Genomic DNA, 23,332 nt, shown 5'->3' on the forward strand with positions numbered 1-23,332 from the left:
ATCCACTACGTAACTGAGTATCTGCCTAGAAACAACATGTTCACGGGACTCAATTACATGCTTAATTAAGACAAAGTAGCTAATTAAAGAGTCTTCTTTTCTAGTGTCAAAGCAGAAGAAATATATACCGCTGCTCCTGTTAATGATATAACCTTCTTATACCAGTCTTTTGTCTTTAATAATTAATCACGATTTCTCCAAACACAGGGCTTCTTCTTTTCACTCCTGGCCACTTCCAGGAAGGGGCTGTCTTCAATTATTCTGATCTGAAATTGTAGATGATGTGTTTTTTTTTTCTCAGGGCTTGCTCAATCTGAAGAGCCAGTTCAGATCAACTTAACCAAGTCCTTCAAGCAAGAGAATTAAAGCAGGTTGACTGAAAAATGAGGCTGCTCGAGGTACATTCTCTAATCTTTCCTTTTGGTAAAACTCCGAGAAATTGACATTGAACGATGCTCTAATCAAGGGCTAGTATAGGTGTGTGTGTGGGGGGGGTCCTTGCAAAGAATTACCAAGTCCCACAGCCACAGAAGCGATAATGGTTTACAACTCATATAGAGGTTATGCAGTTCATTTCTTTAAGGACTGATTATCAATGTTTTAATTGAACAATAAATGTTTTGTCTCCTAAAACTGACCTCAGATTATGGTATGTTAAAAAAGGGGGGGGGAGGAAGGGCAGGACTCCATACAACATACTCTCTCCAGACACAAAATGGCCTGGATATCCATGGCCTCACAGTGCCTGACACTACCTGTACAAGACCATCATAAGAGGAGGAAAAGATCATGACATCAAAAGTAAAAGAGAGACTGATTGAGATGGGGAGGGGGTCTGATGGAGAGTGGAGTTTCAAAAGGGTAAGTGGGGGGAGGGATGGTATTACCATGGGGTATTTTTTATAATCATGGAAGTTGTTAATAAAAAAAATTAAAAATTAATAAAAAGAGGGGGCGGCAGGCATGGTGGCGCATGCCTTTGATCCCAGCACTGGGGAGGCAGAGGCAGAAGGATTGCTGAGAGTTCAAAACCACCCTGAGACTATATAGTGAGTTCCAGGTCAGCCTGGGCTAGCGTCAGACTCTACCTCTTAAAAAAGAAAAAAAAAAAAAAGAGGGGTTATCTCATCCTCTTGCATTTTATAAATCCATGCTATCTTGTTATATAATTATAATAAATTTCACATTTTATTTTATTGAAACATAAAATTGGGCATGTACTGAATACTGTCTTTCAGTTACCATGGGAAAGTTAGTTTCTTTGCATCCAAATTTATTTAATATTTTTATTTATTTGGAGAAAGAATGGGCACTCCAGGACCTCTTGCCTCTGCAAATAAACTCCAGATGCATACGCCATTTTGTGTATCTGCTTTTTGTTGAAGGCTGGGAGTCAAACCCAGACCAGCAGGCTTTGCAAGCAAGTGTCTTTAACTGCTGAGCCATTTTCCAACCCCTAAATTTAATTTCAAAACCAGGTTCTAGTTCACACAGAATGTTGAACAAATTAAATAAGAGGAAAAAGGCAAAAGGACTTTGAAAATTATAAATTACAATAAAAGCCATTTATGAAGTAAAATTTCAAACCAGCATCAAGAAAAAAGGGCATGGAATTAAAGGTGTGTGCTACCACTCCCTGCCTACTTATTTCTGAGGCACTGTGACTCACACCTGTAATTCCAGCACTTGAAAGGCTGTACAGGGAGAACTGCTGCAAGTTCTAGACCAGCCTGGGTTACAGAGTAAAGCCCTGTCTTGGGGGAAAGTAAAATTTAAAAAAAAGAGAGAGAGAGAGAGAGAAGACCCAGGCATGTGGCGCACGCCTTTAATCCCAGCACTTTGAAGGCAATGGCAGGAAGATCACTGTAAGTTCAAGGCCCACCTGAGACTACATAGTAAGCTCCAGGTGAGCCTGGCATAGAGTGAAAAACAAAAAAATAAAAATTAAAAGGGGGAGAAAGAGAAAGAAGACAGGAAAAAAAATTGATATAATATCTGGTTCAACTAGCTGCTTGCCTACAAAGCCTAAGGGGCAGAGTTTGATTCCCCAGTTCCCACATGAAGCCAGATGCACAGAGTGGTGAATGCATCTGGAGTTGGTTTGCAACAGCTGGAGGCCATGGCACACCTGTTCTATGTCTCTTCTCTCTCTTTCTCTCTGCTTGCAAATAAATAAATTTTTAAGAAATTTAAAAACAGAAACCCTGTGCAAAGTTATTGCTGAAAATGACTCTATTCATTCCCATTTCAGGACACAAAGTGAACATAATTTCACGGTTCCTGGAGCATTCAGGACAGCTTTGTCACTTATCCTCCTCCAGAGAAGACAGCTGCTGGCTCAGGAGGCTGTTCTGACTGGATGCTAGTTTCGCTGCCCTTGTTTTTGAAAAGGAGGTACCAGAGCAGTTGTTCTCCTGCAGACACCCACAGGGGTGGAAAAGCATTGGCCTGATCCAGGGAACACCGTGGAAAACCTGCGCGGGGATCCCTACTGCCAACTGTCCCCAGACCTATGTGCAGCAACCTTCAGAAATCCCTAGAGATGCCATGTGAGCCCAGATGAAACAACCTCAGCTGTTGTCCATTTTAAAAATACTACCTTCCACCTCTTTGGACTGAAAAACCAAAACAAGATTTGTTAAAATGTGAAGTCTATCTTCAAGGCTTATTCATTCACTCAAGTATTTATTGAGCTCTTTACCAAGGGTTGGGCAGGGCTCTAAGGCTACAAGTTAACAATGACAGACAAGGTCTCTCCTCATGAAATTACTATTCTACTAGGACATTCTACTGGGACGGTAGGACCAAGGAAGATTGATGGTGTGGGGAACTATACAAAGAGAAACCGCCTGCTGGGAGGAAGGGGGACAGGGACTCCAGGTAGTGGTTAGGGAAAGTCTACCAAGGAATGACATTTGAGCAGAAAGCCAGAGGGGGAGGAGACAGGCCGCCTCCTAGGGGAAGAGATAAGGGAGTTTTCTTGGCAGAGGAAATAGCAAATGCTAAGGCCCTGAGGCAGGAACAAGAGGACTAGGGAATAGGTGAAAAGGAAAGTATGAAATGACCGGAGGCTAATGGCAACCCGATGAACCATGGACTGAGGAACAATCGGAAAAGAGTTTGATTGCTACATATAGTGTGTATGCAGAATCAGATGTAGTGCCTGCCATGGTGGCGCACACCTTTAATCCCGGCACTCGGGAGGCAGAGGTAGGATCCCATAGATGAGTTCCAGACCAGCCTGAACTACATAGTGAATTTCAGATCAGCCTGGGCTACAGTGAGACCCTACCTCAAAAAACCAAAACAGCCGGGCGTGGTGGCGCATGCCTTTAATCCCAGCACTCAGGAGGCAGAGGTAGGAGGATCACTGTGAGTTCAAGGCCACCCTGAGATTACATAGTGAATTCCAGGTCAGCCTGGACCTGAGTGAGACCCTACCTCAAAAAACTAAAAAAAAAAAAAAAAAAGAAAGAAAGAAAAAGAAAAAGAAAATACTGATACATTCCATATGCTCTATCTAACTGCCTACTATAGGCAGTGTAGCTTCAAAGTGAAAATGAAAGGCTCTCACACTTGCGGGGCTTGTAATGTCATAAGGAAGCAATATTCATAAATAGTAAGTGGAGACGTGAGACGAGACGAGGAAAAAACAAAGCGCTAAGTGAAACCTGGAGAGGCAGCCTCTGGTCCAAATACAAGAAGGCAGAAGATGTGCTCTGTGTTTCCAAAGGGCCACATTTTCTCTGGGTGCTTAAGGAACAGGGTTTCGCCAGGAGTGGGGGGAGAGGAGGAGCCTGAGGCGGTGGGAACTGCATGTGCAAAGGCAGGAAGAGACAGGGCGGGTCCAGGAAACAGTGAATCATGGTATTCCTACTGTGTGCCAGGAGGTGGGTAGTGTAGGGAGATAAGCCTGGAAAAATAGGCAGGGGGAGGGGGGGGACACTTGAAGGACATGCACAGAAATTTAGACTTATTTTCCTTGGGTACTATGTCCAAGAAGTGTGGACGTAAACCTCGAAGTATTGTTACAATTACATATTTCCAGACCTCTCTCCCAGAATCATATATCAGAATATCAGATCTAAGTGGGACCTGACCTGAGAATCTACCTTTTTTTTTTTTTTTTTTCTTGGTTTTTCGAGGCAGGGTCTCACTCTGGCTCAGGCTGACCTGGAATTCACTATGTAGTCTCAGGGTGGCCTTGAACTCACGGTAATCCTCCTACCTCTGCCTCCCGAGTGCTGGGATTAAAGGCGTGCGCCACCACGCCCGGCGAGAATCTACCTTTTTGTAAAATTATTTTTATTTATTTATTTGCAAGAGAGAAACAGGGAGAAAGTGTGTGGGCGCACCAGGGCCTCTTGCCACTGCCACGAACTCCAGATGCGTGTGCAAGTGCATCTGGCTTCATGTGAGTCCTGGGAAACTGAACCCAGGCCAGCAGGCTTTGTAAGCAAGCACCTTTAACAACTAAACCAGCTCCCCGGCCCAGGATTTCCCTTTTTAACCTATCTTTAGGAGATTCTGATATAGGTAATTGAGGAAGAAACCGAACTCTGAAAATCAATGCCTTGGCTGTTTTATTTTTGTTGTTGTGTTGTGACACTAGACTGAAAGTGAAAAATCTAAAACCTAAGGAATGTTCAAGGAATCTGGCAAAAAGAAAAAAAAAAAAGAGGGAGACAGATAGATAGATAGATCGATCTGAATTAGAAGACCGATGGGAGCAATGATCACTGTTGGGCTGCACAGTGAGTCTGAGGCCAGCCCGGGTTACACAGATTTAGAGGCCATCCTGGAATACATATGAGAAATTCTGTCTCATAAAACAAAAACTGGAGACAAAAAAGTGAAAAACAAAAATGAGAAGAAGCAGCCTAAGCTTTCCTTGAACTCGTAATTCTTGTCTCAGCTTCCTGAATGCTGGGATTACAGGCATAGTCTTCTTTTTTATTTTTGTTTTTTTTGTTTTTTTGTTTTTTTTTACAGGCATATTCTTTTTTTTTTTTTTTTTTTTTTTCGAGATAGGGTCTCACTCTAGCCCAGGCTGACCTGGAATTCACTATGGAGTCTCAGGGTGGCCTCGAACTCACGGCAATCCTCCTACCTCTGCCTCCCGAGTGCTGGGATTAAAGGTGTGCACCACCACGCCCGGCCAACAGGCATATTCTTAAAAGTGGGTTTCGACAAATCACAGAGGAAACACATGAGGAACAGCATATGGAACAGGAGTTGTTCAATAACTTTACATGGCAGCATAATCCCTTTTACCAAAGTGAGGCCCACTTCATAGCCACTGGACATGATGAGGGTTTGTGGGCTAAGCCAGAGGTGAGCTACTAACTTACTTTATGAGGTTCCAAGGGTTAGTCTATGAGAGTGCTTACAAATACTGAACCAATCTTTTCTCAAATTCTATTGCCCCAAAAGTTAAGGGCTGAAGTAAATCTCCAGGCTCCATTAAGCCTTATTACTCTAGTGGAAACTGCTTTTATTTCATCTGATCTTTCCTCTGGTATCTGAAACAGGCTGGGGAAGGGACAAAAAGTATACTGGGGAATGTCTTGCTAACAGTAGTTCTAAAGTCATCCTTTCAGCACAAAGGTTGTATGGACTTTGGGATTAATAGCCCAGCCCTCTCACTTTACAGAGGAGGCTCTGAGTCAATGAGTGACTTGTCCAAGATCACCTGCCTGGCTGATGACAACACCAAGTTGGACTTCCTCCCAAGAAGCTGCCTTTCCACTCTGTCGTGTTGCTTCATCGATCACAAGCTCGGGCCCCTCAGGGCATTCATAACACGACTTCAACTTCTAAGCACTTTCCACTTTTGCGCTCTGCTCTTTCAATCTAGCCTAATAACCCATCTCACCCACTCAATAAAAACACTCCAAATAAATGAAAAGCCCACATTAAAAAAATATTAACTGATCCTTTGCAGTGGCTAGATGCCCTGGTACACCCAATCTCTCTCTCTGCCTTTTTCTCTCTCCAAATAAATAAATACTTAAAAATCAAAAGCATATTTTTGAAAGTTTTTATTTTATTTATTTTCTTTCTTTTTTTTTTTTTTTTCTGAGGTAGGGTCTCATTCTGGTCTAGGCTGACCTGGAATTAACTATGTAGTCTCAGGGTGGCTTTGAACTCACAGCGATCCTCCTACCTCTGCCTTCCAAGTGCTGGGATTAAAGGTGCGTGGCACCACACCCGGCTTATTTTATTAATTTATTTGAGAGAGAAAGAGGCAGGCAGACAGAGAATGGGTGCACCAGGGACTTCAGCCACTACAAATGAACTCCAGACATATGTGCCACCTTATGCATCTGGCTTACGTGGGTCCTGAGGAATTGATCCTGGGTCCTTTGACTTTGTAGGCAAGCATCTTAAATGCTAAGCCATCTTTCCAGCCCAATCTTTTTCTTTTCTTTTCTTTCTTTTTCTTTTTCTTTTTTTCTTTTTTTTTTTTTTGTAGGTAGGGTCTCACTCTAGCTCAGGTTGACCTGGAATTCACTATGTAGTCTCAGGGTGGCCTTGAACTCGTGGCAATCCTCCTACCCCTGCCTCCCAAGTGCTGGAAATAAAGGTGTGCGCCACCATGCCTTGCCCCCCCACCATTCTTAACTGAAATGTTAACTCAAATAAAAATGAGAAAAAGATCAACCAAAAGACAATTTACTTAAAAAGGAGAAAAAGAGGGCTGGAGAGATGGCTTAGCAGTTAAGTGCTTGCCTGTGAATCCTAAGGACCCCGGTTCAAGGCTTGGTTCCCCAGGTCCCACATTAGCCAGATGCACAAGGGGGCGCATGCGTCTGGAGTTCGTTTGGAGAGGCTGGAAGCCCTGGCGCGCCCATTCTCTCTCTCTCCCTCTATCTGTCTTTCTCTCTGTGTCTGTCACTCTCAAATAAATAAATAAAAAATGAACAAAAATATTTTTAAAAAAATTAAAAAAAAAAAAAGAAATTGCAGTGAATATGTGAAAAACTGTTTACTGCAATTAGAAATTAATGGAATACAAATAGGTCAGGCATAGTGGTGCCCACCTGCGATCCCCAAGTACTTGGGGTACTGAATTCAAAGCAAGACGGAACTACAGACTGCAATTCTAGCTCAAATCAGTAATGATAATAAGGGCTGGAGAGATGGCTCAGTGGTTAAAGGCTCTTGTTTGCAAAGCCTGCTGGCCCAGGTTCAATTCCCTAATACCCATGTGTGGTAGTTTGAATAGATGGCCCCCAGTATAGTCAATGTTTTATTAGTTTGTAGTTTGCATCTGAAGCCACCTGGCTGGAGGCAGTGTCACTGGGTGGATCTTAAGGTGTGGTGGTGAGTTTGAGATTTCAATCTAAAGATATGCAAAGTGTGCCTAGCTGGAGTTCCTGAAGTGTGCTGTGCTGTGTGGTTTTTTGGCTTTTTAGACTTGTGCTTCTCTCTGTGTGTTTGGTCCTGTGAAGGCAGGCCAGCTTCTTCTGCCATTATGGAACTTACCCTGGATCTGTAGGCTTCAATAAATATCCCTTCCTCCATAACTGTGCCTGGTCTGGAAGTTCATCTCTGTGAACCTGAAACTGTCTGCTACAGCCCGTAAAGCAGATGCACAACGCGGCATGTGCATCTGGAGTTCATCTGCAGTGGCACGGGGCCTACTGTCTATTCCATCCCCTACCCTCCCCCTCTCCTGGAGCTACCTTCATGTTGCTGGGACAAAGTACCCAACCAAAAGCAGTTGATGGGAGCCAGGGGTGGTGCACACCTTTAACCCCAGCACCTGAGAGGCAAAGGTAGGAGTCTCACTGTGAGTTCAAGGTCACCCTGAGACTACAAAATGAATTCCAGGTCAGCCTGGGCTACAGTGAGACCCCACCTAGAAAAACAAACAAACAAACAAACAAACAAACAAACAAACAAAGCAGTTGATGGGAGGGAAGGGTTTATTCTGGCTTACAGTCTTAAGGAGATGCTTCATGGTGGCAGGGAAAAGCAGAGGCTAGACATCACCTCTGCCACAGCAAGAAAGCGAGCCCAGTTTTGGCATGGGGGAGCTGTCTATAACACCCCGAAGCCTATCCCCACAACACACCTGCTTCAGCAAGGCTCTACCTCCCAAACTTCCATCAGCTGGGAACCAAGTATTCAAAACATAAGTTTATGGGAGACATCCAATTGAAAACACCACATTCCTCCCTTGACCCCCAAAGACTCACAACCATCTCAAAATGTAAAAATGCATTCAATCCAACTTTTAAAATCCCCATAGTCTTTTTTTTTTTATTCTTCTCAACACTATTTAAAAGTTCAAAGTCCAGGGTTTCATCTGAGACTAAAGACTGTCTCTTAACTATAAGTCTGTAAAATTAAAACACAAGTTAAATACACAGAATGACACACAGCTAATATTCCTACTGCAAAAGAAGGTATTAGGCAGAGCAAGGTATTGAACAAGATCTAAACAAGCAGAGTAAACATCAAATCCGGTCACTCCATGTCATGCATCTAAGACTTGAGAAGATGTTCTTTGAGCTCCAAAATCCACCCCTCCATCTATGCTCCTTATATCCTGGTGGGGAACACCCAACCTGAGCCAACAGCTCTCCTTGTCAGCTGTTCCATAGTCTTGGCATCTCCAAATCCTGGGGTCTCCACTGCAACCCACAGTTCATGTCAAGGCTACACTGAGCTCCACACAGGGACTCTAACAACCCTGTCTCATATTGCCCAGGTATCTTCAAAATTCCACATTGCACATCCAATGACCTGCTCTTTCTTGCATTTGTTGTATTTCTATAACCAGTACCGGGGAGGCTACCAACCTTGTTAATCCAGGGTGAATAAAGCCAACTTTGAAGAGCAGGGACACTCTTTCAGCACTTTTCTTACTGGCCCAGTACAGAACAGCTACCTCAATATCAATGGTGTAATTTCTCAAACAACTTCAGCTGAACTGGGCTGCTATCTCTTACTCAAAACTTTCTTTTTTCTTTTCTTTTCTCTCTCTCTCCCTCTCTCTCTCTCTTTTTTTTTTTTTTTTTTTTTTGAGGTAGAGTTTCACTCAAGCCCAGACCAAAACTTTCATTTCTTTCTGTGCCATATCTTTCTGCCCTATATTCTGCCATTACTTTTTATTATTTTTATTTATTTGCGGCAGAGAGAGAAAGAGAATGTAGTATGCCTGGGCTTCTAGCCACTGCAAATAAATTCCAGATGTATGTACCACTTTGTGCATCTGGCTTTACACAGGCACTGGGGAAATAAATCCAGGTCGCTAGGTATTGTGAGCAAGCACCTTAACCACTGACCCATCTCTCCAGTCACAAGGCATCTCATAATCCAAGGTTTTAAATCCGTCCATATTCCTTCTGCACTTCAGTTCCAAAAAGACCAAAAGCCACAAAGCCAGGTTTCTATCATCAATGACCTCACTCCTGGTACCAATTTTCTATTATACTTGTCTCTGTGTTGCTGGGACAAGGCATCCAATCAAAAGAGCTGATGGGAGGTAAGGGTTTATTTTGGCTTACAGTCTCAAGGCAAAGCTTCATGATGGCACAGGGAAGCATGGCATGAGCAGAGGCTGGGCATCACTTCTGCCACAGCAGATGGAAGAGAACAGCAAGAGAGTGGGTTGGGCTCTGGCAAGTGAGAGCTGGATAAGCACCCCTACCCTCAACAACACACCTCCTCCAGCAAGGCTCTAGTTCAAATTGCCATCAGCTAGGGACCAACATTCAAAACACATAAGTTTATGGAGGGTTTTTAAAATAGGGTTTCATTCTAGCCCAGGCTGACCTGTAATTCACTATGTAGTCTTAGGGTGGCCTTGAACTCACAGTGATCCTCCGACCTCTGCCCTCCTAAGTGCTAGGATTTAAGGTGTGTGCCACCATGCCTGGCTTGTTGTTTTTTTTTTTTTGTTTTTGAGACAGAGTTTCATTTTAGCCCAGGCTGACCTAGACACTCTGCACAGCAGCCCAAGATGGCCTATCAAATTCTAGGATTATAGATGTAAGTCACTATGCCTGATTAGTCTTTATGAAAAACAGTTTGGAAGCAGATCTAGTATAATTTTTAAGTAATTCCACTTTTAAGAATCTAATATATAAAAATGAGTGCCTTACAAGAAGACTTATGAATTAAGTTGTTCTCAATTTTTCATTAATAATTTAACAACAAAAATAGCTTAATTGTGCAAATAACATTATGCAACATCTATACACAGAGTATAGTGTATTTGGAGGGACAAAGATACTGGGGCTGAACTTGTTACCAGAAAATACTCCACAAGTACCGTACCACTGAGCTATATTCTAAGCTCCCAGCCTTCTTTTCACTTTTATTTATTTATTTATTTATTTATTTTTATATTCACCTGAATAATCAGGAACTTTCACCTATTTTATTTAGGTTTATTTTTTTATTTTTTTTTAATTTATTTATTTGAGAGCGACAGACACAGAGAGAAAGACAGATAGAGGGAGAGAGAGAGAATGGGCGCGCCAGGGCTTCCAGCCTCTGCAAACAAACTCCAGACACGTGCGCCCCCTTGTGCATCTGGCTAACGTGGGACCTGGGAAACCGAGCCTCGAACCGGGGTCCTTAGGCTTCACAGGCAAGCGCTTAACCACTAAGCCATCTCTCCAGCCCAGGTTTATTTTTTTTTAGACAGGGTCTCACTCTAGCTCAGGCTGACCTGGAATTCACTATGTAGTCTCAGGGTGGTCTTGAACTCATGGCGATCCTCCTACCTCTACCTCCCAAGTGCTGGGATTAAAGGCATGCACCACCATGCCCAGCTTCTTGTCACTTTTTATTTTGATTCGTTGTCCAGCCTGACCTTCAATATATTCTTTAACACAGGCACATGTTGAACTTGCAGTTCTTAGGAGTAGGTTGGATTTTTTAATATAAAATTTATATTTTTATTTTTTTTATAAAAATAAGTTTGTCACCAGACCTGATTTGATAGAGACAATTAAACATCCATTAACCTGGGCATGGTAGCATACTCCTATAATCCTAGCAATTGGGATGTGGAAGCAGGAAGATCAGGAGTTCAAGGTCAGTCTTGGCTACATAGCTGATTAAAGGCTAATGTAGGCTATATGAGACCATGCCTCAGCAAAACTGAAGAAATGCTCTCAAGTGATCACAAGGAAGACAGTGACTAATGGGCAATCACAAGATATGTGCCTGGACAGACTGGTTTCCTCTAGTGCCTAAGTGAAAGCCAAGTCTTAGCACATGTGACCAGACCAGTAAATTTGACTCTGAAGAAAGAAGTCCTCAGGAGTAGCTCAAAGTTAAATTTGGGGCTGGACTGTGGCTCAGTGGTCAAGATCCCCAGCACTCCTGTCCCCAAAGAAAAAAATTATGAAAAAGTATATCAGGTGCTCGCTTCGGCAGCACATATACTAAAATTGGAACAATACAGAGAAGATTAGCATGGCCCCTGCGCAAGGATGACACGCAAATTCGTGAAGTGTTCCATATTTTTCTTTAATAACCAAAAAAAAAAAGAAAGAAAGAAAAAGTATATCAGGATTACAAATTTATTAATAATGAAACAAAAATTGGCAGCACTTCCGTGTATATAACAGAGGACCTTTGAAGAGTTATGGTTTTCCATATCATAAACTGTTACAGAAACTGATAAGGTAGAAAAAGCTTCACATTTGTTATTAAAAGTATGAAAAAAAAAAAAAAAGACTGCATCTTTAGCCTGGCATGGTGGAGTTCAACTTTAATCCCAGCACTTGGGAAGCAGAGGTAGGAGGATTACCATGAGTTACAGGCCAGCCTGGGACCACAATAATGAGTTCCAAGTTAGCCTGGGCTAGAGTGGGAAACTCTGCCTTGTAAAATAAATAAATAAATAAATTTGTAAGCTGCATCTTTAAAAATTTATTGTTTTAAGGATAGAGAGATGGCTTAGTGATTAAGACACTCGCCTGCAAAGCCAAAAGACCCAGGTTTAATTCCCCAGGACCCACATAAACCAGATGCACAAGGTGGTGCATGTGTCTATAGTTTGTTTGCAGAGCTGGAGGCCCTAGTGTACCCATTATTTCTCTCTCTATCTGCCTCTTTCTCTCAAATAAATAAATAAAAATAAAAAATATTTTTAAAATTATTGTTTTATTCTTTTGAGACAGAGATTTACTGGGTAGCCCAAGCTGGCCTCAACTTCATAGCAACTTTCCTGCTCAGCCTTTGCAGTGGTATTATAGTCATGCTGGGCAAAAAGTAGAAGGATCACGAGTTCTAGGCTACTTGGACTATATTATAAGATCCAGTCTCAAGAAAAAGAGAGATAAGCCAGGCGTGGTGGCACATGCCTTTAATCCCAGCACTTGGGAGGCAGAGGTATGAGGATCACTGTGAGTTCAAGCAAGGCCAGCCTGAGACTACAGGATGAATTCCAGGTCAGCCTGGACGAGAGTGAGACCCTACCTCGAAAAAAAAAAAAGAAAAAGAGAAATATAGAGAGACAGCTATAGAGATAGGGCTAGATATAAAGATAGGAACAGGGAAAGAGATAGAGGCAGACTGAGATGAAAATGCTTACTTTCCTTAGTTTCAAGGAAGCTTGATTATGGAAAAAAAAAATTTTTTGTGAGGTAGAGATAGGGGTCTCGCTCTAGCCCAGGCTGACCTAGAAGTCACTATGTAGTCTCAGGCTGGCCTGAAACTCATGTTTCTCCTACCTCTGCCTACCAAGTGCTAGAATTAAAGGTGTGCATCACCACACCTGGCTATGAAAATCTTTTTATTTTTTAAAATATATTTTATTTATGTTTTTATTTGACAGGGAAAGAGAAAGGGAGAGAGAATGGGTGCAACAGAGCCTCCAGTCACTGCAAACAAACTCCAGATGCGTGTGCCCCCTTGTGCATCTGGCTAATGTGGGTCCTGGAGAATCAAACCAGGATCCTTTGGCTTTGCAGGCAAACGCCGTAACTGCTAAGCCACCCCTCCAGCCCAATCTTTTTATTTTATTTTTATTTTTGTTTTTGTCGAGGAAGGGTCTCATTCTAGCCCAGGTTGATCTAAAACTCACTCTAGTCTCAGGCTGGCCTCACACTCACAGTGATTCTCCTACCTCTGCTTCCTGAGTGCTGGGATTAAGAGCATACTTCACCATTTTTTTTTTTTTTCTCCACTTTTCAAGGTAGGGTCTCACTCTAGCTCAGGCTGACCTGGAATTCACTATGTAGTCTCAGGGTGGCCTAGAACTCATGGTGATTCTCCTACCTCTGCCTCCCCAGTGCTGGGGTTAAAGGCATGCGCCACCACACCCAGCGCATCTTTTTTAAATTTAAAAAAAAAAAAATTTAGGGATGGAGAGATGGCTTAGCAGTTAAGGTACTTGCCTGCAAAGCCAAAGGACCTAGGTTTGATTCCCCAAGACCCACATAAGACAGATATACAAGGTTGGCACATGTGTCTAGAGTTCATTTGCAGAAGTTAAAGGCTCATTCTATCTGCCTCTTACTCTCTCTCTATCTCTTTCAAATAAATAAATACAAATATTTAAAAGTTTTTTTTTTATTTATTTGAAAGAGATAGGGAGAATAGGCACACCAGGGCCTCTAGCCACTGTAAAGAAACTTCAAATGCATGTGCCACCCTGTGTATCTAGCTTTACACAGGTGCTGGGGAATCGAAACTGCATCCTTAGGCTTTGTAGGCAAGTACCTTAACTGCTAATTCATCTCTCCAGCCCTCTTTCTGTTTTATTTATTTATTTTTGTTGTTGTTGTTCACTTTTTATTTATTTGAGAGCAAAAGACACATAGAAAAAGGCAGAGAGAGAGAGAGAGAGAGAGAGAGAGAGGGAGGGAGGGAGGGAGGGAGGGAGGGAGGGAGGGAGGGAGGGAGGGAGGGAGAGAATAGACACGCCAGGGCCTCCAGCCACTGCAAACAAACTCCAGATGTATGCACCTCCTGTGTATCTGGCTAACGTGGGTCCTGGGGAATTAAGCCTCTAACTGGGGTCCTTAGGCTTCACAGGAAAGCGCCTAACTGCTAAGGCATCTCTCCAGCCCTCTTTCTGTTTTTTGACACTGGGTCTCATGGACTCAATGTTGTTCTCAAATGTGCTATGTAGTAGATGCTGGCACTAAACTCTCAACTCTCCTTCCTCCACTTCCCAAGTGCTGGATTACTGGTGTGGGCCACCATGCCCAGTTTTCAATAAATTATTTGTTTATTTAAATATTTAATTATTTTAGAGAGAGAGAAAGAATGGGCATACCAGGGTCTCCAGCCACTGCAAATGGACTCCAAATGCACATGCCATCTTGTGCATCTTGCTTATGTGGGTACTAGGGAATCAAACCTGGGTCCTTAGGCTTCGCAGGCAAGTGCTTTAACCGCTAAGCCATCTCTCCGGCCCTGTTTTACATATTTATTTATTGGGTTTTGAGACAGGGTCTCACTCTAGCCCAGGCTAACCTGGAATTCACTATGTTGTGTCAGGGTGGCCTCGAACTCACAGTGATCCTCCTACCTCTGCCTCCAGAGTGCTGGGGTTAAAGGCATATGCCACAACGTCCTGCAATAAGTTCTTTAGAAGAAGCATCTGATGGCCCAGGCCTGTATCTCAACTACTCAGGAGGCTGAAGCAAGATGGCTGCAACTTCAAGATCAGTCTGGGCTACAGAATAAACGCAAATTCTACAGCCATACCGCCCTGAACACATTCTATCTCATCAGAACAAATGCAATGACAACTTGAGTAAGTTAAAGAGACTGTTTCAAAATAAGAACTAGAGGGCTGGAGAGATGACTTAGCGTTTGCCTGCAAAGCCAAAAGATTCTGGGTTGATTCCCCAGTACCCACATAAACCAGATGCTCAAGGGGGTGCATGCATCTGGAGTTTGTTTGCAGTTCTCTCCCTCCCTCTTTCTCTCTCCCTCTCTCTGCCTCTTTCTCTCTCAAAAAAATAAATAAATAAAAATGTATTTAAAAAATAATAAGAACTAGAGGACAGGTATGGTGACGCATGCCTCTAATCCCAGTACTCAGGGGGCAGATGTATAAGGATCACTGTGAGTTTGAAGCCAACCTGGTACTACAGAGTGAGTTTCAGATCAGCCTGGGCTGAATGAGATCCTACCTCAGAAAAAAATAAAATAAGTAGGGGGCTGAAGAGATGGATCAGCAGTTAAAGGGCACTTGCTTGCAAAGCCTGATGGCCCAGGTTCCAGTCTTCAAAACCAGATACACAAAGTGGTGTATACATCTGGAGTTCATTTGCAGTGGCAGGAGGCCCTGGCACACGAAAAGGCACTCTCTCTGTGTCTGTCTCTATCTCAAATAAAAATATTTTTAAAAATAGAGTGTCTAGTATACAAATACCTTCAGTTCAGTCTGATACTGCAAAAAAACAAAAAATTAAAAAAAAAAGTTATCTTAGCATTGTGGCACACACCTTTAATCCCAGCACTTGGGGGGCAAAGGTAAGAAGATTGTTGAGAGTTCAAGGCCACCCTGGGACTACATACTGAATTGCAAGTCAGCCTGGGTTAGAGTAAGACCATACCTTAAAAAAAAAAAAAAAAAAGGCTGGGCGTGGAACATACCTTTAATCACACATTCAGGAGGCTGAGCTAGGAGGATAGCTGGGAGTTCAAGGTCAACCTGAGACTACATAATTAATTCCAGGTTGGCCTAGGCAAGATGGAGCCCCAACCTCAAAACCACCCCCCAAAAAAATCTTTAAAAGAAAATTTTTCAAATATATTACATTTATTTATTTATTTGAGAGAGAGAAAAAGGGAGAGAGAGAGAGAGAGAATGGGCATACTAGGGACTCCAGCCACTGCAAACAAATTCCAGATGCATGCGCCCCCTTGTGCATCTGGCTTATGTGGGTCCTAGAGAATCGAACCAGGATCCTTTGGCTTTGCAGGCAAACATCTTAACAACTAAGCCATCTCTCCAGCCCTAAAAGAAAAATGTTTAAGTATAAAATTTGCTGGGTGTGGTGGTACATGCCTTTAATCCCAGCACTCAGGAGGCAGAGGTAGGAGGATTGCTGTGAATTCAAGGCCAGTCTGAGACTACATAGTGAATTCCAGGTCAGCCCGGACTAAAGTGAGACTCTATATCAGAAAAAAAAAAGTGTAAAATTTCATAGTATCATGTTAATATCTTATAAGTAGATATGTGAAGTTTCTAAATGTGTTTTAAAGTATCAAGGGAGCTAAAGAGATGGCTTAGCAGTTAAGACCCTTGCTTGAGAAGCCTAAGGACTCATGTTCGACTCTCCAGGCCCCACATAAGCCAGACGCACTAGTGCACAAGGTCGCACATGCACACAAGGGGGCACACATACCTGGAGTTCGATTTCAGTGGATGGGGCTCCTGACATGCTAATTCTCTCTCTCTCTCTCTCTCTCTCTCTCACACACACACACACACACACAAAAAAAATAAATAAATAAAATAAAATAAAATAAAAATGAAGGCAGGCTGGAGAGATGGCTTAGCAGTTAAGGCATTTGCCTGTGAAGCCAAAGGACCCAGGTTAAATTTCCCAGGACCCACATAAGCCAGATGAACAAGGTGGCACATGCATCTGGAGTTCGTTTGCAGAGGCTGAAGTCCTTAGCATGCCCATTCTCTCTTCCTCTTTCTATCTCTTTCTCAAATAAATCAAATACAATTAAAAAAAAAAAATTTAAGGCCAGTCTGTTGGACTTGCCTCAAAAATAAATAAAGTATCAAGAAATTTGCGGCCCAGCATGGCGGCACATGCCTTTAATTCAGTCCGTACTTGGGAGGCTGAGGTAGTAGGATTACTGCAAGTTTGAGGCTAGCTTAGGCTACAGAGAGAGTTCTAGGTCAGCCTGAGCTAGAGTAAGACCCTGCCTTGAAAAAAGAAAAAAAAAAAGTCATTTGACATGCTAACTAATAGACTGCTTCTGCTTGTTGGTCAAATCTTTTTTGAAAAGAAGTCTGCATTCACACAGTAATTTAAGTCAGACATTTGCATCCAGCCACAAAGAATAGACACATCAGAGAGATCCTGCCAAAAATACCATTTATCATAAAACCTCAACTCCCCAGTAATTAAGTATAAATTAAAGGAGCTTAAGAGTCTCTGGTAAGATCATGGTTTACTGTGTATATATGTATGGAGATTGTTAATATTTTTTTAAAGAGTCTGTAGTAGGGCTGGAGAGAGGGCTTAGTGGTTAAGCGCTTGCCTGCGAAGCCTAAGGACCCCGGTTCAAGGCTCAAGTCCCCAAGACCCACGTTAGTCAGATGCACAACGGGGCACATGCATCTGGAGTTCATTTGCAGTGGCTGGAGGCCCTAGTGCACCCATTCTCTCTCTCTCTCTCTCCATCTGCCTCTTTCTCTCTCTGTCTGTCGCTCTCAAATTAAAAAAAAAAAAAAAAGAGTCCGTAGTAAGTAATTTAACTTTACTTTCAGATTACTGTACATTGTCTAAAATGAAGTAATTTTTAAAATTTGTTTATTTTTATTTATTTATTTGAGAGGACAGAGAGAGAGAGAAGCATATAGAGAGAATGGGCACACCAGGGCCTTCAGCCACTGCAAATGAACTCCAGACGCATGTGCCCCGTTGTGCATCTGACTAACGTGGGTCTTGGGGACTCGAGCCTCGAACCGGGGTCCTTAGGCTTCGCAGGCCAGCCATCTCTCCAGTCCTAAAATGAAGTAATTTATCTTTCAAAAAGATATCCTAAGGGCTGGAGGGATGGCTTAATGGTTAAGGCACTTGCCTGCAAAGCCAAGGGACCCTGGTTCAATCCCCCAGGACCCACATTAGCCAGATGCACAAGGGGGTGCACGCACCTGGAGTTTGTTTGCAGTGGCTGCAGGCCCTGGCATGCTTATTCTCTCTCTCCCCATCCCATCTTTCTGTCAAATAAATAAATAAAAATAAAAATACATTTCAAAAAGAAAATTCCCTAGGGCTGGAGAGAGGTTAAGGCACTTGCCTATGAAGCCTAAAGACCTAGGTTCAACTCCCTATAACCCACATAAATCAAATGCTCATGGTGGCACATGTGTCTGGAGTTTGTTTGCAGTGGCCAAGGCCCTAGTATGCTCTTTCTCTCCCTTCCTCCCTCCTTCTCTCTCAAATAAATAAATAAATAAATCATACCCTAACAACCTTTTTAAAAACTAGACTTGGGCTGGAGAGATGGCTAAGCACCTAAGGCACTTGCCTGCAAAGCCTAAGGACCTAGGTTTGATTCCCCAGTACCCATTTAACTCGGGTGCACAAGGTGGCACATGCATATGGAGCTTGTTTGCAGTAGCTAGAGGCCCTGATGCACCCAACTCTCTCTCTCTCTCTCTTAAATAAATAAATAAAACTTATTTAAACAAACAAACAAAAAAAAAAAACTAAAAAGCCAGTCGTGGTGACACATGCCTTTAATCCTAGCACTTAGGAGGCAGAGGTAGGAGGTCTGCCTTGAGTTCAAGGCCACCCAAAAACTATACAGTGAATTCCAGGTCAGCCTGGGCTACAGCAAAACCCTACCTCAAAAAACAAAAACAAAACAAAAATTTATTGACTTAGATATAAAGCTATACATTTTCCTACCTGTGGAATGAGTACAATTCTAATCTAAATGAAAGTTATCTATCTTGTAATAATATGGCATTAAGAAAGTCTGAAGCCAAGCAGGGCATGGTGGTGCATACCTTTAATCCCAGCATTCAGGAAGCAGAGGTAGGAGGATGGCCGTGAGTTCAAGGCTACCCTGAGACTACATAGTGAGGTCCAGATCAGCCTGGGCTAATGTGAAACCCTACCTTGAAAAAAAGAAAAAGAAAAAAAGAAAGTCTGAAGCCAGGTATCGTGGCACACACCTTTAACCTCAGCACTTGGGAGACAGAGGATTGCTAAAAGAGTTTGAGGCCACCCTAAGACTACATAGTTAATTCCAGGACAAATTCCTCCAGTTTGTGATGGTAACGTTGTTTAATGATCTTACACACTCTCAACATTCTTATTCCTTTTTTTTTTTTTTTTTTTTTTTTTTGACGCAAGCCCAACAGACTGGCCTTTTCCTTTATGACAGAGAGAGAGAGAGAGAGAGAGAGAATGAATTGGTGTGCCAGGGCCTCCAGCCACTGTAATCAAACTCCAGACGCATGCACCTCCTTGTGCATGTGTGTAACCTTGCGCATGCATCACCTTGTGTATCTGGCTTATGTGGTATCTGGGGAGTTGAACATGGATTCTTAGGCTTCACAGACAAGAGCCTTAACTGCTAAGCCATCTCTCTAGCCCCAACATTTTTCTTCTTCTTTAAAAAATTTTATTTATTCATTTGAAAAAGAGAGGGAGAGAAAGAGGCACAGAGGGAAGGGAGAATGGGCTTGCCAGGGCCTCTAGCCACTGCAAATGATCTCCAGACATATGTGCCACCTTGTGTATCTGGCATATGTGGAAATCAAACCTCGGTCCTTAGGCTTCACAGGCAGCAAGCTCCTTAATTGCTAAGCCATCCTTCCAGCCCTCAACAATCTTCTGTGTCTCTGTTTGATGAACCTTTCTAGTACAAAGCCTTAAGTTAATTATATCTGATTGGTAACAAAAAAAAAAAAAAATACCAAAGGAAAGCCAACAATCTGAAACTCTAGTAGAAATGATTAAAATTGTATTTGAAACTATTCTAAGAAAACAACATAATCAAAATATCCATCATGCCAAGTGTGGTGGCACAAGTCTTTAATCCCAGCACTCGGGAGGCAGAGGTAGGAGGATCGTTGTGAGTTCGAGGACATCCTGAGACTAGAGTGAATTCCAGGTCAACCTGAACTACAGCAAGACCCTACCTTGATAAACAAAAAAACAAAACAAAACAAAATCCAAAATACATGCAAATAGACCTGATGTCTTTACAAAAATTTCTAGTGACGACCTCTTTCCTGGAGCATGATCACAAACAGATAAACAATGTCAAAGAAAGGTATTCATTAAGTGCCCTGGCTCAAATTCCCAAATGAAACAACTACATTTTTAACTTAAAGCCTGTTTAATATCTATGACATCATCATATCCATTTGTACACATTAGTACACAGCTGGAAAATTAATAAAAGCCTACAATCATAGCTGGTGGTGAGAAGTAGAGGCAAGATGATCAGGAGTTCAAAGCCAGTCTCAGCTACATGAGATCTTGCTTAAAAAAAAAAAAAAAAATTCCGTAACAGTAGCAACAAAAAGCCTGCAATTATATGAAGAGACTTTAAGGCTCCTAACCTTATCAGATCATCAACTCTCCAAAGAACTTTCAAATACTCTCATCCTTTCCTGCTGACCCACATACGACACACCTATCCTTCTCCCCACTCAAGAAAAGAGAAATCCTTTCTTTAAAAAAAAAAAAAAATTGGAGCCAGGCATGGTGTCGCACGCCTTTAATCCCAGCACCCGGGGGGCAGAGGTAGGAGGATCACCATGCGTTCCAGGCCACCCTGAGACTACATAGTGAATTCCAGGTCAGCCTGGGCTAAAGTGAGACCCTGCCTCGAAAAAAAAAAAAAAAAAAAAATTGGTCCTGTGAACTGAACTAAGGGTCCCACACTTGCTAAGCTCACAACTCTACCGCCAAGCTATGCTTTTATCCAAAACAGACGTTCTAGGGATAACGCATAGCAAAGTATCTCTGCTGTTAATAGAACTGTTTTCATTTTTGAAGCTTTCTCTTCCTAGAATTATTAGGTTGAAATTTGGCCCCACCTTTCACAAGTCTAGAACAATGTACCAAGTTAAACAAAATCATACAATGAGGTAATTTTTAGAAAATGGCATTACTTTGTTAATGTTGCCAGTTCTTTTCCCAGATGCTCTACAGTTCAGGGACTGCCTGATAACATGACTTCTGGGCCTAACATATTGACAGTGAAAACAGCTCCACCAATTATTTACTGAACTTCTAGAGAATCAGAGAGTATCTAATCCCATCTTCAAAAGGCCAAAGAGTTGACTGAAGACAAGGTGAAGAAAGAGGAATGCTACATCGCAGGGAGAGCACTTGCCTAGCATGAGTAAAGCCCATGGTTGACACCCAGATCAGAATCGTTCGCTTTTACCCAAAGATTTTGTTTTGTTTTTAGCTTTGTTTGTTTGTTTGTTTTTCGAGGTAGGGTCTCACTCTAGCCCAGGCTGACCAGGAATTCACTATGTAGTCCCAGGCTGGCCTCGCACTCATAGTGATCCTCCTGCCTCTACCTCTTGAGTGCCACACTGAGACTACATAGTGAACTCCAAGTCAAGTTGAACTAGAGTGAGACCCCACCTCAAAAAAAAAAAAAAAAAAAAAAAAAGTGGCACAAGTAGTGCAAGCCACTGGTGTTCTTTTTCAGCAGCAAGCAACCCTGGCATACCCGTACACACACATACATACAGATGTGTGCAAATAAACAAATTTTTTTTGGGGGGGGGTTTCAAGTTAGGGTCTCACTCTAGCTCAGGCTGACCTGGAATCACTATGTAGTCTCAAGGTGGCCTCGAACTCATGGTGATCCTCCTACCTCTGCCTTCCGAGTGCTGGGATTAATGGTGTGCACCACCCCGCCCAGCTCTAAATAATTTTTTTTTTTTAAAGAAAAAGAAAGAGGGCTGGAGAAATAAATGGCTCAGTGGTTCAGGTGCTTGCCTGCAAAGCCTAATGAGCCTGGTTCAATTCCCTAGTACCCACGTAAATCCAGATGCACAAAGTGACACATCCATCTGAAGTTTGTTTGCAGTAGCTAGATGCCCTGGTGTGCCCATTCTCCCCCCTTCCCTCTCTCTGCTTGCAAATAAAGAAATAAAGTAACTGTAGTCTCAAATTTATGGTGATCCTCCTACCTCTGCCTCTCAAGTGCTGAAGATGAAAGGCAAACACCACTACTCCCAACCATGATTTTAAGTATAAACAAAAGCATAATTGTGATACAAACTTGAAGGAAAATAAAACTTTCCTACCAATTTTTTAACTTTTGAAGTTTTCCTAAAGCCTGATCGTGCTTCATCCAGGCTATACAACTTCATAGGAATGTACAATGTCAGTACAACATTTATATTTGTGAACAGTCCAGTAACTATGTTGGGCAAAAAGCATACTAATATTCCACTTAACCACTTTTAAATCAAAAGCAAATGAAGACGTATTCTCCAAAAGGGACACTGTCTTAAAAACTGCTACCCTCTCCCCTTTGGCTAACTTGAAAAGTTAAGTCAACAGAACCATTTAGATTCTGCAGATTTCTGAAAGCTGGAATTAGGGTGCAAGACAATGGTAGTTCAATATCACTCGCCAGGATCAGCTAAAGTCATTGTTGTGAGCACCAATAAGGAGGCTAGGACGGGTGCCAGATGGTGCGCTCCCAGCGCCCACTACTTCGAGGGTTAGTATGTGTAGCCAGGGGTGTACAGTTACCCCTTGTTAACACCTACGTGTGGGAGCGACGGGTGCCGGCGTTAAGTACAAGACCGCGATTTGGGGACGACAGACTCATCAGCTGCAAAGACTGCTGCGCTCTCCACCTAGCCCAGAAGTGTCCTAAGCAGAGCTCAGCTGCAGGGGTGGAAGAGGAGAAAACTCGGAAGACAGAATGGCTGCAAATAAAGGGACAGGAGCAGAATGGAAAACTGCTACTTTGGGAGGGAATTTCGACTAGTGACGACCTGCTACTTTTTGCACTTACACACACACTCACACACACACACACGTGAGCAGTTAGGGATGAGTGCTCCCTCCCGATGGGAGACGGGGGTCCCGGGAGCGCCCGCCGTCCCGCGGCGCGGCCGAGGTCAGCCCTACGCCATCACTCCCCTCCCCTCCCCTCCGCAGCGCAGTTCCCAGAAGTGAGGAGAGCCGACGACCCAGACGCCCCGAGCCCCTCGGCTCCGGGCGCAACCCCGCCTCCGAAGTCGCGGGAGAGAGAGGGGGCACGGAGGGGAGTGTCCCCGCGCGCTCTCGCTCTCGGGATGCGGAGCGGGAAGGTTCTTACCTGACAGCAAAACCGCCTTCCTCCGAGCCGCCCCGCCACCGCTTCCCGGCGCTCTTCCCGGCGCACCTGTCGCCGCCACCCGGGCTGCAGCACCTACAGCCCCGCGGCCCCGCCCCGCTCCGGCTCGGAGCCCCGCCCCCGGCCCCGCCCCCGGCCGCGGGGCCGCGCACGTCTCCTGCCTCCCGTGCGGCCTCAGCGCGGGCGTGCGCGCCCCTGGCTGCGTGCGCGGCGCTCGGCCCTGCGCGCGTGCGTCGCGCTGGCGGCGCGGAATGTGCGGGGGGCGTGGCCCGGCCGCTTAGCCGCCGCCAGCCGCTCCCCCCGCCCGCCCCCCAGCCTCCCG

At 43.5% G+C, this 23,332-nt stretch overlaps 1 protein-coding gene, 1 long non-coding RNA gene and 1 other non-coding gene across 3 annotated transcripts in view; 2 read left to right on the forward strand and 1 right to left on the reverse strand.

Annotated features, from left to right (window-relative positions):
* Nucleotides 1–23,080, reverse strand: part of Lima1 (LIM domain and actin binding 1) — a 144,982-nt gene extending 121,902 nt beyond the window's left edge. The window contains exon 1 of the mRNA XM_045152631.1: nucleotides 22,993–23,080. The gene's annotated coding sequence lies outside the window, so the exon portion shown is untranslated. The remainder of the gene's footprint in view (nucleotides 1–22,992) is intronic.
* On the forward strand, nucleotides 243–2,650 carry LOC123461585. The gene is made up of 2 exons (XR_006637725.1): nucleotides 243–398; nucleotides 2,252–2,650. It is a non-coding gene; the product is annotated as an uncharacterized LOC123461585 (long non-coding RNA).
* Nucleotides 11,385–11,491, forward strand: LOC123461778. The gene has a single exon (XR_006637843.1). It is a non-coding gene; the product is annotated as a U6 spliceosomal RNA (small nuclear RNA).
* Nucleotides 23,081–23,332: the final 252 nt, after the last annotated feature.

This window comes from Jaculus jaculus, chromosome 6 (assembly GCF_020740685.1).
Source record: "Jaculus jaculus isolate mJacJac1 chromosome 6, mJacJac1.mat.Y.cur, whole genome shotgun sequence".
Classification (NCBI taxonomy): Eukaryota; Metazoa; Chordata; class Mammalia; order Rodentia; family Dipodidae; genus Jaculus; species Jaculus jaculus.